Here is a 16,049-nt window from a genome sequence, read left to right on the forward strand (position 1 = left end):
ATGGCCATCATGAAAAACTCTAGAAAAAATAAATGCAGGGCTTCCCTGGTGGCGCAGTGGTTGAGAGTCCGCCTGACGATGCAGGGGACGTGTGTTCGTGCCCCAATCCGGGAAGATCCCACATGCCGCAGAGCGGCTAGGCCTGTGAGCCATGGCCGCTGAGCCTGCGCGTCCAGTGCCTGTTGCTCTGCAGAGGGAGAGGCCACAACAGTGAGACGCCTGCATAATGCAAAAATAAATAAATAAATAAATAAATGCTGGAGAGGGTGTGGAGAAAAGGGAACACTCTTGCACTGCTGGTGGGAATGTACACTGATACAGCCACTATGGAGAACAGTATGGAGGTTCCTTAAAAAACTACAAATAGAACAACCATACGACCCCGCAATCCCACTACTGGGCATATACCCTGAGAAAACCATAATTCAAAAAGAGTCATGTATCAAAATGTTCATTGCAGCTCTATTTACGATAGCGAGGACATGGAAGCAACCTAAGTGTCCATCAACAGATGAATGGATAAAGATGTGGCACATATATACAATGGAATATTACTCAGCCATAAAAAGAAATGAATCTGAGTTATTTATAATGAGTTGGATAAACCTGGAGTCTGTCATACAGAGTGAAGTCAGAAGGAGAAAAACAAATACCGTATGCTAACACATATATATGGAATCTAAGAAAAAAAGTGTCATGAAGAGATTAGTGATAGGACTGGAATAAAACACAGACCTACTAGAGCATGGATTTGAGGATATGGGGAGGGGAAAGGGTAAGCTGTGACGAAGTGAGAGAGTGGCATGGACATATATACACTACCAAATGTAAACTAGATAGCTAGTGGGAAGCTGCCGCATAGCACAGGGAGTTCACCTCTGTGCTTTGTGACCACCTAGAGGGGTGGGATAGGGAGGGTGGGAGGGAGGGTGACGCAAGAGGGAAGAGATATGGGAACATATGTATATGTATAACTGATTCACTTTGTTGTAAAGGAGAAACTAACACACCATTGTAAAACAGTTATACTCCAATAAAGATGTTAAAAAAATAAATAAAGTTGGACAACTCAAAAAAAAGAAAATATGGCATATTTTTACATCAGTTGTTAAGATGAATAGATTCCTACGTTAATATAATTATACATAGCTATACATACTCGTATGTGTAATGTATCATTAAAATATATATAGTTTTATATATGTATTATATTTATATTATATAATACAATTGTCTTATAATAATACATTATATATTGTGTTACATAGAATATATTAACTAGTGTAGTATATCAGACAATAATTATTATATATTTATATATTATGATAGAATTGTTTTATAATCAATATTACAGGATATATCACATTAATATTATAAACATATTAATCATATAATTACATTTCATTACTCAAAATTTTGTATATAATATATGCTAGACAAAAATATATATTAATATAATACATAATTGTTATACATTAATATATATATTAGTATATCACCTTTACACATCATTATAATATTTAATATTGGTATATTCATATTATATTTAATATATACATAGCTAGTGCTCTTTAAAGCCATCTGCTACAAGTAGAATAAGACCAAGAGTATGGCAAAAGAAAATTCTAAAAATATTAGATTACTTATATTCATTTATATGTGATTTTCCTGGAATCTGCATCTGGCTATTAGAGAGCACACACAGCAAAATCAACAAAAAGTGCCCAGGAGGACATGGGATCCTTTATTTATTGCAAGCTCAAAGGAAACACAGTGCTCTTCAGTCCCCCATCAAAGAGCCAAGAGCAAACCTTGAAGCACTCAGTAAAAGCCAATTCAAACAAAAAAGACTTTCCTCTTAAACTTGAAAAAGTTAAGTTCCCAAGATACCCCCTACATCAACCACCGAAGCTCATTTGGCAGTAAAAACAATAATGTTCACCAAACAACCAGAAAGCCAAAGCAATAGTTGTTTTACCAAAAACAAAAAACTGCATCTGATTAGTGTCTTTCCTGTTGGAAAGAAGGGGGTGGGAAGTGGGCAGAAGACCTGAGAGGAAAGATAAAAAGAAAAGGAAAAGGAAAATAAAAGTTTCAAGTTTGACACTCAAGCTGTCTTCTGCATCCATTTCGTCAAGACCACCAAGCCAATGTGGAGGCTTTTTCCTCTTTCCCTTTTCTTTTCATGAGACTGATCACAACCAGCACAGCAGATTCCATCGAATTAAGGGATGCTGTTGCCTACGTGTGTGAATGTGCTGTGAGTAAAGTACTGAAGTAGAGGACACCTAAATGGAAACGTCCTCATGAATGTCCATGTGGCTGAGCAGGAAGGTAACCTGTCATAGATGTGCTAAAGAAGAAGAGCTGGGTTTGTTTATTTACTTTACCCTGGACTCTGTTGAATGACTGTCATCTACAAGCTCAGGCTACTTTTTGCTGAGGATTAATGCACTGGGAGAGCTGATAGAAAACTGAATAGTACAGCTGTCTTCTTCTGGACCAGTTCACCTTACTTTCCCAAACTCGAAGTCTTTCCCTAACTCTTTCTCCTTTTTATTGGAGTAAAATGAACATAACAAAAAAGTCACCATTTTGATCATTTTACAATTCACTGTACCATTCAGGGGAAGTTAGTACTGTCACAATGCTGTGAAACTGTCACCACTGCCTAGCTGCAACACATTTTCATCACCCCAAGGAGGAAACATACACCCATTTTAAGGAGTCATTCCCTGTTTTCCTCTGTTCCAAACCCCTGGCAAACACTAATGTATAATATTTTCCGTGTGTATGGATTTGCCACTGCTGGACATTTTGTATAAATGGAACCATACAATGTGAAGCCTTTCGTGCCAACTTCTTTCACTTAGTTGCATCCATGATGTAGCATGTATCAGTAATCCATTCACTTTTATGGCTGAATTCCCTGATCCTGTTTTCTTCATACTGTTTGAATACAAAATTTAAAATATGTTGAGGGCTTTCCTGGTGGCACAGTGGTTGAGAGTCGGCCTGCCGATGCAGGGGACACGGGTTCCTGTCCCGGCCCGGGAAGATCCCACATGCTGCGGAGCGGCTGGGCCCGTGAGCCATGGCCGCTGAGCCTGCGCATCCGGAGCCTGTGCTCCGCAACGGGAGAGGCCACAACAGTGAGAGGCCCGCGTATCGCAAAAAAAAAAAAAAAAAGTGTTGAGAGTGAAGCTGTGTTTTAATGGCACATCTATGAGGCCAATTCATTTAAAGAAGGTGAAAATGTAGATATTGTTGTGAAATGATAATCATTGAGAAGCCTCAGCCAATTGGATAATGAAAAGTTTGGGAAATGTTGCAAAAAATTATCTGCTTTATCTTAAAAGCCTTTTAAACAAGGATTCAGGAGACTGTCTTTTTCTTGCAGGTAACTTCAATGAGTCAGAAGGAAATAACTGCCCTTTAAAAGAGATTTTGAAAGGATTCTATTTATTCTTAATAGACGAATGGGAGTACAGGTAGATCACATCCAATATGGACTCCCTGTCCAAACACTGTTTATCATTCTAGCCACCCCTATCGAATTATATTTCTTGAGAGTAAGGCAGCTGAATTCCTGCATACTACTTTTTAAAATTCATCTATGAAATCCATTAATACAGTATAAACAAGAGATGTTCATGTTTTCAGTGCAGTTCAAATATCAGGTATAAAGAACCCCCGGTAAGAAAAAGAATCCTATATCTCTTGAGCGAATGTGGTCAGCTCTGGGGTGCTTTGCTAGCTGAAAGACACTTTCATTGTAAGAGGATAGAGGCTGTTTAAGAGGAATGAGAGCCCCCAAATTTTAACTACATGTATCTGTTAAGAACAGTTCTAGGTTATCTCATATTCTATATCAGTCAAGGCTCACCATTTTACATATGTGAAAAGCGAAGTTAAAAGTGTTTGAGTAGGGCTTCCCTGGTGGCGCAGTGGTTCAGAATCTGCCTGCCAGTGCGGGGGACACGGGTTTGAGCCCTAGTCCAGGAAGATCCCACATGCCACGGAGCAACTAAGATCATGTGCCACAACTACTGAGCCTGTGCTCTAGAGTCCATGAACCACAACTACTGAAGGCCACACACCTAGACCCTGTGCTCAGCAACAAAGAGAAGCCACCACAATGAGAAGCCTGCGCACCATAACAAAGAGTAGCCCCCACTCACCCCAACTAGAGAAAGTCTGCGCCTAGCAAGGAAGAGGCACGCAGCCAAAAATAAATAAATCTATTTTTTTTTAAAAGTGTTTTAGGAACTTACTAAAAGGCACGTAATCAGTAAATCTCAGCAAGAATTCAGTCCCAAATCTGTCACACTGAAGTTTAAGCTCATACTTGAGATTAATAAAAACAGCACTAAATTAAAAGTTCAGAGACCTTTATTTCAGATTCTTTCACTAACGCTCTTTGGAGATAAATCATTTCATTTATATGGGCCTTAGTTTTCACAACTATAATAGTTGGAAGCTTGACTAGGTGATCTGTATGTAGTCTTCCAATTCTAAAATTTTCCACTAATTTGGATTCCTACAATAATTGCCCTTGCAATACATGCATGCTGCCACCAAGTAGCAGTAGAGACTATTAGTTCCTTTTTTCTCCCTAGTGGGGAGTGCATTTTGACATCAGACATATCCATCAATAGTACAACCTGTTAATAGAACTATAAAATAACAAAATAATCTGGTATTATTTCCTGTAAAGCAGAAGCTTCACATTGTCTGTGAGTCGTATCAGAATCACAAGTGGGTTTGTTTTGTTGTTGTTGTTTAACATCTTTATTGGAGTATAATTGCTTTACAATGATGTGTTAAGTTTCTGCTTTATAACACCTGTAGGTTTTTAAACATAGAGGAAATCTAGCACCCATTGAATGAGAATCTTCAGAGACAGGACATGGGCATCTGGACTTTTGGGGTCCCATCATCTGTATATTTTATTTTATTTTATATTTTTCGTATGTACAATATTTGTCACATCCTCTTGAATCTTTAAAAGTTTCTTTTTGTTTTAAAATTTTAGAATATTCCGTCATTTTCACCTACTTTTCATAAGGTGTTATCTGTTATGCTTATTCGATCTTGTGCTTCTCCTGGTTAAAACTTCTTTTTTACCTTTTTTTTGTTTTCGGGGCCCTGCCTCATGACTTGCAGGATCTTAGTTCCCTGACCGGGAATTGGACCCCAGGGCCCCAGCAGTGAAGCGCCAAGTTCTAACCACTGGACCAGCAGGGAATTCCCAAGACTTCTGTTCTAAATGACTTTTTCTTCCAATCTAATTCATTCTTGGGATCAGCTTCATGTTTGAACATTAAACCAACCTTGCATTACAAGAATAAAACTACTATGATTGTGATATATGATTGTTTTACATATCATGGATACAGTTTGTGCTTCTGTTTACACATTTTGTATGCATGTTCAAAAGAGAAACTGGACTGTGATTCTATTCTTGTAATATTCTTTTTAGTTTTGATCTGAAGCTTATGTTGGCCTTATAAATATTTTGAGCAATATATACTTTTCTGTTTCCTGGAAGATTTTTATGTAAGATTACCAATATTTCTTCCCTAAATATTTGGAAGAATTTATTGGAAAGCCATTTATCCCTGGAAATCATTTTCTGTAAAGGTACTTAATTGTACAAACAACTTTTGGAGTAGATATAGGTTTTTTAGATATTTTCTCTTTCTTGGGTTAGTCTTGTTAGCTTGCATTTTTAAAGAATTTGTCATTTTGGATGAATTTTCAAATTTATAAATATATAATCATCGTAAGTTTAACAGCTTTATTGGGATGTAATTTACATACCATAATTTCAACACTCTAATGTATACAATTCAGTGGTTCTCAGTGTAACCACTAAAAGACTTGTGTAACCATCACAACAATCCAATTTTAGATTTCTGTCCCCTCACAAAAATCCCATTACACATTAGCAAGGTTTTTTCATTCTCCTCAACCCTCTCAGCTCTAGGCAACCACTAATCTACTTCCTGTCTCTACGATTTGCTACTCATTTACATTTAGTTTTTATTATTGATATGGTAGGATTTATTTATGTCTATCATTTTACCTTTGGTTTTCTACGTCTCATGTTTTTGTTTTTTTGTTATTGTTGTTCCTCCATTTTCCTTTTATAGTAAGTAGATATTTTCTACTGTCACATGTAATTCCTTTAATGATTTTTAACCACATTGCTTGAGTAATGGCTGCGCTAGGGCTTATGTAATACATCTCAGAATCTCTTCAGATTTTTACTAGCTTCATTTCAGTGAGAAACAGAAACTGTACTTTTAGAGAGCTGTATGCCTTCCCCTCTTTTTTGTTTTCCATTACATTTATACATGTTACATACTTAACAACATACTATCATAATGATTACTTCTCACAAGCTTATTTTTTAAAGGAGCTTAGAGAAGAAAGTAGAGCAAATAAATATTTTTGAGTTTGTTGGGTTAATCTATTTACCAATTCTGGTTCTCTTCCTTTCTTCCTGCGGATTCAGCTTATGATCTACTGTCATTTTTATTCTAATACAGCTTTGTTCTCACTGCCTTCTTTCTGCCATATCATCAAATATATGATATTTCTTTATGTTATACACAGAACAATCCAAATATAGTCATATTGTTTATGCACTTACTTTTTAACTTAGTTAAGAGAAGAAAGGAGACGAAATTTGAAATTACATTATCTTTTATAATTCCCTACACAACTGCTCTAGTCAGCATTCTTTTTTTTGTTTTTATGGCTTGAGTTACTGTCTGCTATCATTTGAAGAACTTCCACTAGTATTGCTTGTGAAGCCCGTCTGCTAACAATGAATTCACTCAGTTTCTGTTTCTGTTTCTGTGTTATGGTACAGTATTGATGATAAGTTGTGGAGTGGTAGGAAAAACTAAAATGCGATGTACTGTATGATGTATGTTTTACTGAAGTGGCTTGGTCAAATTATAACGATTTATGATAGAAATCACATAAAGCAAGCATCACAATTCTCCAGGAATGTTCTGTAGAATGCTAATGTTAATGATGAATATGTGAATCCCAAATCTTTCATTTGTATTGACCTTATCTCATTAATTCTTCTCCCAACAATACCATAACTAGCGTTGAGTTCTAAAGTGTACCTTCCTCTTTTCCCATAGAAATGGTCCCACAAATTCAAAAAGTTCTCAAAGGTGAAAATGGGCACACGACGTTTATCACGTTTGCAAATGCCAATGAAAATGCTCAGGCAACACTGTCCAAAATGCAATATTCTTCTGTGAGAGCACCCAACTTTAAACAAATACACATATTCTAAATACAGCTTAGATCTGTGACATGTTTTGGCCAGTGAAGTGTGAGAAGACATGATGGCCTTAAATGAGCAGCAGAGGCCTTAAATGGGCTGGTGCGGTTGGACTCACCACTTATGTTTCAGTGAACTTTGTGAGAAGACAGGGCCTGGGAGCTGCAGCCTCACACTTGGGCTCCAGAAGCAGATGTGTGTGATAGACCTCAAACTGACCCAAAACACGGAGCAGAACCAGCCATCTAGAGGTCTAAAAGAGAGCCACTGCAGCTAGCCCATAGGTCCAAGAAAAATAAATTCTTGTTTATGTAACTGAGTTTAGTGCAATTTGTTCCAAAGCATTATCACAGCAAGAGCTGACTAACACAACATCCTCCAAATCATTGCTATGTAAATGGCTGCCACCATGCCTACATGTAAGGCAATTGTGTACTCAAATGGTGAGAATTCTTGAACTCTCGGTGCCTCTCCAACACAATGTACATGGGTAAATTTCCACAAATAAGTTCACTAATATACCACAAAGATCTCCCTAAACTTTTATTAAATGTAATGCAAAGTTCTTTCTTTTCATTTTCTGCTTCTACATCGTTAAAATGCTTTTTATCAATGTAAAACAGCTCTTGACGTTTGGCTTTTGTCGTTAGAGTCTTCTGAACCCCTTTGATTTTCAGCTGCTAGGCTGTAAGATTTCAATCAGCAAATGCCCCAAGGAGAAAAGCTGCACCAAATGTCAAACTTGCGTCTGTGTTTCCCTTCTCTCCAGAACTTGGCCCACATGTCTTGGTGTCTCTCTAACATTCAGATGCCAGCAAACAGATGTTTTCTTACTTTATCAGGTTTTCTAAAATTTCTTTAGACTTCACCTGATCTTATGTTATTATTCAACTGTCATCTCAATTACCCCTAGGAAGAAAATTTACAATTTTTAGAGAAAAGGGAACCCTGGTACACTGTTGGTAGGAATGTAAACTGGTGCAGCTGCTGTGGAAAACAGTATGGAGGGTTCCTAAAAAACTAAAAATAGAACTAGCACATGACCTCGCAACTCCACTCCTGGGTATAAATCCAAAAAGAACAAAAACATGTGTTTTCAAAAACATGTATTTGAAAAGATACATGCACCCCAATGTTCAGATCCTCAGCATTTACAATTACCAAGATATGGAAGCAACCTAAGTGTCATCAAGAGATGAATGGATAAAGAAGATGCGGTACATATAACCAATGGCATACTACTCAGCCTTAACAAAGAACGAAATTTTGCCATTTGCAGCGACATAGATGGACTTGGAGGGCATTCTGGTAAGTTAAATGAGTCAAACAAAAACAAACACTGTAGGGTATCACCTATATATGGAATCTAAAAAATACAACAATCTACCGAATATAACAAAAAAGGAGAGTCACAGACACAGAGAACAAACTAATGGTTGCCAGTGCGGAGGGGGAGGAGGGGGCAATACAGGGGTGGGGAAGTGAGAGACGTAAACTACTGGGTGTACGATAGGCTCAACGATGTATTGTACAACACAGGGAATAGAGCCAAAATTTTGTAATAACTATAAATATAAAATAACCTTTTAAAAGTATATAAAATATTTTTTAAAAAGAAATCATATTGAAAATTGGAAACAATTTAAATGTCCATCAACAGGAAAATGCACATATAAATTATTGTATTTCCCTACATGGGAATCCTACATAGTGAGGAAAGTACATGAACTAGACAGACCTTTACGTGTCAGCGTGGATGAACCTAGCAAACATAACACTAAAAAAGCAAGTAACAAGAGAAAACATAGTAGAATACTATATGTGGTTTAAGAATACTTAAACATGTAGCCTAAATAGAAAGACATCCATGGCAGTGATGGAGACCAAGTTCAGAAGAGTGGTTGCCCAGGGTCAGCTGGGGAGTGGCTGTGTTTGGGAAAGTGGTTACAGCAGGCTGTTCAACAGGAATGGTAATGGTTCACTTCACACCCTGGCTGGAGGACGGATGAGTGTCTGCAATGTTATGTGAGCACGCTGCATGTAAAAGCCATTGCTGACCACATCTAGGGGATCTGATGTGCAGGAGATGGTAGTGGGTGGAGGCATCCAGAAGGTGGTGGTAGAAGAGGTACGTTGTACACGTAACGCCTAAGGCCTGACCAGAGGATGACCACTGTTCTAGAAACTGGACACAAATCCAACTTCTTCGGCCAATGTTAAAAGACAAACTGAGGCATATTTTAAATTTTAACACTTTATGTGCATAAAAATAGATTCAATTCAGGCATCACCAAAGCAGAAGTGGTGAGGAGCTCTCCAGCCACAGGAGCTGCAGGCATTTTTCTTTTAAAAGCGCAGAAGCAAAGCAAGGAAATGACTGACTTGCTATAGCTTTCAAGCCTAGTTGGTGGTTTGTGACTGGTTGTCCTCAGCGGTGTTCGTCACCCTGAGGCGTTGACAGCCTTAGATGTTGGTTGGTTTACCTAGGTGGCCGCATCACTAGAGCCACCACAGGCTAAGGGCCTCCTTGCAGGGTTAATTTACTAACACCAATTGTCTGAGTCCTTCCTCTTACTCAGTCACTTCACTTCCTATGCCTCAGTTTCTCTTCTGTAAAGTGGATATTCAGTAGTAAATTATCTGTGGAGGTGTCAGTACAAAACAAAGTGATTATTAGTAACCACGATCATGTCCTGAATGCAGGAAACACGTCACCATTTGCCAACCACCGTGTCAAGTCAGCAGAAACTACAGAAATTAAGAGCTCGCCGCAGAAATTCACGCAGCCTTGCACCAGGTAACAGACCACAGGCAGACGTTCACTCAGCCTTTCCTGTGTCCCTCCCGGAGTGCAAGTTCTCTCCTGGGCGGGGCGAGCACAGACACATACCGGGAGTTTACTTTTCAAATGCGTTGATACAACCAGGTCTCACTTTTGTGTGGATGAGTCAGCAAACGCTTTTTGGAAACCCCAAATTCTCCACACCTCCGTCCTTTCGCGCTGCCCTAGTCTCGAGAATCCCGCACCTGCTCCTCAGTCCGAGTCGTGGGAGGCGGGGCTGCGTACGGACGCACAGCGAGCGGACAGACGTCCTCGAGCACGCTGGCTTAAACCCCCGCCACGCGGCGCGGAGGTCGTTGATGTCGGTACCAACAGTAGGCCACGCGGGGTCGCGGGAGCGCGGCATGGAGGGGCCGGCCTAGCTGGGGCCCGTGGCCCTATGCCTTCTGGCTGCGACGCGGGTCCTGCGCACGCTGTGGGGCTGCAGCCGCCGGGCGGTGGGCGCACGAGGGGCCGGTAGGCGAGTCGGGGCCCCCAGGCAGGTGTGGGCATCGTGTCCGTAGCCAGCGTCCCCAAGGCCGCGCTCGGGCCATGATCACTAGGTGAAGCCTTGCTGGGACAGCGCGGCCAACCTCTTCTCGCGCTGCGAGGACCTGTGCGCGCTGCAGGACTCGCTGCCTCTGCCCGCCTTGCGCGCTTCCCTGCAGGAGGGCCTGCTGCAGTTAACGCCGACCGCCTCCGTGGGGTGGACTGGGTGCCGCTCCTGAGCACCCTCTGCCCCTGATCTGTCTCCAGAGCTTCTTACTGCCACGGCTTGGCGAGACAGGTTTGTACTTCCCGCTTCCAGGGGCCTTCGTGTGGGCGCTGCGAAGCGGTGTTTTAGATGGTACCAGATAGAGAGTGGGCACTCGAATTGGTGCCTAGTGCCCGGGTGTGCGTGCACTAGACGGTGCGTTCGGCCTAGGACTCCTGCCAGCTCGGTGACCTCGGCCTAGTGCCTTAAGGCTTCTAGGTCTCAGTGTTCTCATCTGTAGCATGGGCTTAACAGGACCCAGTCTCTGTGGCGGTTACAGGGATGCACTGTGTTCATGCTTCTAGACTCTACAATGTAGAACACTTAGCACAGTTTGGAGCATCGTTAATTGTTGCACAGATGTTACCTGGTCTGTTGAATGATTTTGCCTGGTACACACCAAAGCGATTAGGAAATGGATATATCCCAGCTCCATTTCCTTTCCATTAAAACAGGGCTTAGGGGAAAAAAGTCTTTTTTCGATAGTTGTATCATATAGTGCAAAGAGCCCCGGTGTGAAGACAGCTTAGGGTTTGAATTCCAGGACTTATGCTGTCTGTGGCCTGGGCAGGTTTCTTTTGCACTACAATCCCCACACTTGTAAAATGATATTAATAAGCACTCTTTCTGTGGGTTCTTAGAGTTAATTAAGCAGGTTATGTTTGTAAAGTATTCTGGCACTTGAATGATTTGTCAGAACCAAGGGCTGCTGGAGGCGATGCTTCTGCCCTAGGTAATCTTCCCTTCTACTGGGTGGCAGGTAAACACAATCACAGTAGTCCGTGCTCTGGAAGAAGTGAGTTCTGGTGCTACAGAGCACAGAGTCTCTTTTTTCTTTAATTTAATTTTTATTTTATATTGGAGTATACTTGATTGACAATATTGTATTAGTTTCAGGTGTACAGCAAAGTGATTCAGTTATACATGTATCTATTTCTTTTCAGACTCTTTTTCCCATACAGTTTGTTACAGGATATGGAGTAGAGTTCCCTGTGCTATGAAGTAGGTCCTTGTTGATTATCTATTTTATATGTAGTCGTGTATATATGTTAATGCCAAACTCCTAATTTATCCCCCCCATCTTTCCCCTTTGCAGAGCACAGACTCTTGGAAGGGAAAGTTCAGGGCAGGTTTCTTGAAGGAGGTGCCATCCTTTCTAAGGATATGTAGAAGCTCCTGGGGTGGCAGGAGAGAGCAGTGTGTGTTAAAGTTTGAGAAATATAAGCAAATATGGGAAAACTAATGTACAGGACTGAAACGCAGGGTTTGGGAAGGAAATGAGAGTTGATCCTGGAAACGTAGTGGGGCCCAACACAAAGGGGCCTTGTTTGTCCTGTCAGAAGTTTGGATGTTTATGGTGAAAGCTGTGGGAAACACCAAAGAACAGTGAAATGGAATTCTGGCTTAGAGGCTCACTTGGACCTCCATGTGGAAGGCAGTTGATGGGGTGCTGGGTGAATTGTAATCCAAGGGTCCCACTTAAGTTATAACAGGTGGGACTGGATTTTGCAGATCTGAGAGAGAATGGGTGAGGCCTGGTGACCAGTTAGAAAAGGGAGGGCAGCAAGTGTGGGTGACAGTTTACTGCTGCATCTTTTTGAGAGATACAGAGCACAGTAGAAAGGGGTTGGGGGTGGCGAGAGGATCTTACTTCATCTTCAGTGCTTTAGAGGGGCCTGGTAGACAGGTCTGGGCCCAAGGTACAGATCTGGGCTTTCTGGGAGGACAGGTGTTTGAAGGCATGCTAGAGACTTAGTTTATCCACAAGAAGATCCAAAGCAATATAGGTCTGAGAGTTTTTTAAGTGGGTATATTTGAGGATGTTTATAAGCTGACAGAAAGTAGCCAGCAGAGAAAGGGTGTGAAGATCTAGGAGAGGAAATGATTATTCATTTGTTTTCAAAAATCGGAATACTTATCGTGTGCCTGGCCCTTTTCTAGGATCTGGGGTTCACACCACCTGTTATCTCTTCTTCCAGGACAGTTCAATTCATCCCCTGGTGAAGAGGAGTCAGATTATTCTTTGCATCCCATTCAGGTGTAAGAACTGTTCTGTACCTCTGATGGGACTAACCAGGGTAATAAGTTAGAAATCAAAAGAAATTAGAGCTGGAAGGGACCTTAAAGGCCACTGTACTTAATTTTGCCTAATATTTTACACTGAATATAAGAAATATTTATTGTAGAGCCCATTCTCTTCAGAGTTCCTTCACTGAACTTTCTTTTTGTCTTGCATATCCAGTGGGTCTATCTTGTAAAATTTGGCCTCCTCCTAAATTTGTTTCTTCATCCATATTACATTTTGCCCAGACTATGGCCGAAACTCCTGGGTGGTTTTGCGGCCCCTGGGCTCAGTTCCTCTAAGTTCATCTGCCTACTCGAGTTAAGTAAAATCCTAAGATAAAAAGATATGCCTAAAATAATGCTGCTAATGGCTTGCCCACACAGAGTTAGTGCTTACTAGCCGTCCAGCGTGTGCTCTGCACAGAGGCGTGTAGTCTGAACTGTGTTCGGCCAAGCCTCATAGGGCTCTTTGCCCTGAGGAAGGGGAGCTTTTTGTGATCACTCCCTTTATCTAATCAGTCCTTCAGCAGCGGGGTGCCTTTTTCTAATCAGCGGAGGCACCCTTACTCAGCCAGTGGTAGCCCCAGTCCTCATCACCTGTGAGACACAGTCCATGCTCTCTCCCAGGCTTGCTTAGGCCAGCATCTCTATTTTCCTTTCTGTCTGTTCTCACAGTTGGACCCCTGGCCTTTAAGTCTTCGCCACCTGCAGTATTTACTGTGCCCAGCAGGTGTCAGCCTTGAGTGTCTTTGTACAGATGCTCCCTGAGCAGTTAATGCACTTTGTACTCCAACTCTGCATGGTCTCATCTTTCTACATTGTACTTCGGGGTTATCATGAAGCCGTCACTTAGATATAACTTTTTGCCTCCATAGGAACCTCTGTGCATAAAGGTTATGTTTCTTTATCTCATGTGATTGAAATTTTGAGTTTATACATCTCCCTCCTTAATGAAGGCTTTAAGGACAGGAGTCGTTTCCAATCCTTAGCACAGAGCAGATGCTTCTTTTTAATTTAGATGCTTTTTAATGATGATAAAATATATGGTTTAAATCACTCATTTTACAATAATTTTGGTTTAGGTTGTGACAGAAATAAAGTTTACAGAAGTCATGTTCCTGCGATAAGAAATAAAGATGTGACCTTCTAGTTGTGTAAAGCTCTTAAATGCTGAGTAAGTGCGTCGGTGCGCTAAGGAACGTGGAGCTAAATGGGCTAGTTGTTAGAGAGAGAGACTTAACTATGTTAACAAAGGTAAGCCTTCATTGTGTCCTGCCAACATTTGGTAGTTGCTTTTGGGGCAAACTATAGCAATACAATTTTAAACTTGTTCTCCCCATTAAAGGGATTGAATAAATCGGCCACTTTGGTGCACATGTGTCCTTTGAATCATCCACTTGGAGATGGAGGTTTTTTTTTTTTTTTGTAAACATCTTTATTGGAGTATAACTGTTTTACAATAGTGTGCTAGTTTTTCCTTTGAAACAAAGTGAATCTGTTATACATATACATATGTTCCCATATCTCTTCCCTCTTGCATCACCCTCCCTCGCACCCTCCCTATCCCACCGCTCTAGGTGGTCACAAAACACAGAGGTGATCTCCCTGTGCTATGCAGCAGCTTCCCACCAGCTATCTAATTTCCATTTGGCAGTGTGTATATGTCCCTGCCACTCTCTCACATCGTCACAGCTTACCCTTCCCCCTCCCCATATCCTCAAGTCCATGCTCTAGTAGGTCTATGTTTTATTCCCGTCCTACCACTAATCTCTCCATGACATATTTTTTCTTAGATTCCACATATATGTGTTAGCATACGGTATTTGTTTTTCTCCTTCTGACTTACTTCACTCTGTATGACAGACTCCAGGTCTATCCACCTCATCAGTTTCATTTCTTTTTATGGCTGAGTAATATTCCATTGTATATATGTGTCACATCTTCTTTATCTATTCATCTGTTGATGGAAACTTAGGTTGCTTCCATGTCCTGGCTATTGTAAATAGAGCTGCAATGAACATTTTGGTACATGACTCTTTTTGAATTATGGTTTTCTCAGGGTATATGCCTGGTAGTGGGATTGTGGGGTCATATGGTAGTTCTATTTGTAGTTTTTTAAGGAACCTCCATACTGTTCTCCATAGTGGCTGTATCAATTTACATTCCCACCAGCAGTGCAAGAGTGTTCCCTTTTCTCCACACCCTCTCCAGCATTTATTGTTTCTAGATTTTTTGATGATGGCCAATCTGACCGGTGTGAGGTGATATCTCATTGTAGTTTTGATTTGCATTTCTGTAATGATTAATGATGTTGAGCATTCTTTCATGTTTGTTGTCAATCTGTATATCTTCTTTTAGAAATGTCTATTTAGTTCTTCTGCCCATTTTTGGATTGGATTGTTTGATTTTTTGTTATTGAGCTGCCTGAGTTGCTTATAAATTTTGGATATTAATCCTTTGTCCGTTGCTTCATTTGCAAATATTTTCTCCCATTCTGAGGGTTGTCTTTTGGTCTTGTTTATGGTATCTTTTGCTGTGCAAAAGCTTTTAAGTTTCATTAGGTGCCATTTGTTTATTTTTGTTTTTATTTCCATTTCTCTAGGAGATGGGTCAAAGAGGATCTTGCTGTGATTTATGTCATAGAGTGTTCCGCCTATGTTTTCCTCTAAGAGTTTGATAGTGTCTGGCCTTACATTTAGGTCTTTAACGCATTTTGATTTTATTTTTGTGTGTGGTGTTAGGGAGTGTTCTAATTTCATACTTTTACAGGTAGCTGTCCAGTTTTCCCAGCACCACTTATTGAAGAGGCTGTCTTTTCTCCACTGTATATCCTTCCATCCTTTATCAAAGATAAGGTGACCATATGTGTGTGGGTTTATCTCTGGGCTTTCTGTCCTGTTCCATTGATCTATATTTCTGGTTTTTGCCAGTACCATACTGTCTTGATTACTGTAGCCTTGTAGTCTAGTCTGAAGTCAGGGATCCTGATTCCTCCAGCTCCATTTTTCGTTCTCAAGATTGCTTTGCCTATTCGGGGTCTTTTGTGTTTCCATACAAATTGTGAAATTTTTTGTTCTAGTTCTGTAAAGAATGCCAGTGGT

The 16,049-nt window shown here is 40.6% G+C and overlaps 1 long non-coding RNA gene and 2 pseudogenes across 2 annotated transcripts in view; all 3 read left to right on the forward strand.

Annotated features, from left to right (window-relative positions):
• LOC131755511 (uncharacterized) overlaps positions 1–5,341 on the forward strand; it is an 83,409-nt gene extending 78,068 nt beyond the window's left edge. For both annotated transcript variants that reach the window (XR_010840352.1, XR_010840348.1), the window contains one exon: positions 5,167–5,341. This is a non-coding gene — a long non-coding RNA (uncharacterized lncRNA). The remainder of the gene's footprint in view (positions 1–5,166) is intronic.
• The window catches only part of LOC131755466 (RNA/RNP complex-1-interacting phosphatase-like), a 572,095-nt pseudogene that overhangs the window by 317,599 nt on the left and 238,447 nt on the right, over positions 1–16,049 (forward strand).
• Positions 9,396–16,049, forward strand: part of LOC136794029 (centrosomal protein of 78 kDa-like) — a 112,584-nt pseudogene continuing 105,930 nt past the window's right edge.

This window comes from Kogia breviceps, chromosome 4, assembly GCF_026419965.1.
Source record: "Kogia breviceps isolate mKogBre1 chromosome 4, mKogBre1 haplotype 1, whole genome shotgun sequence".
Taxonomy (NCBI): Eukaryota; Metazoa; Chordata; class Mammalia; order Artiodactyla; family Physeteridae; genus Kogia; species Kogia breviceps.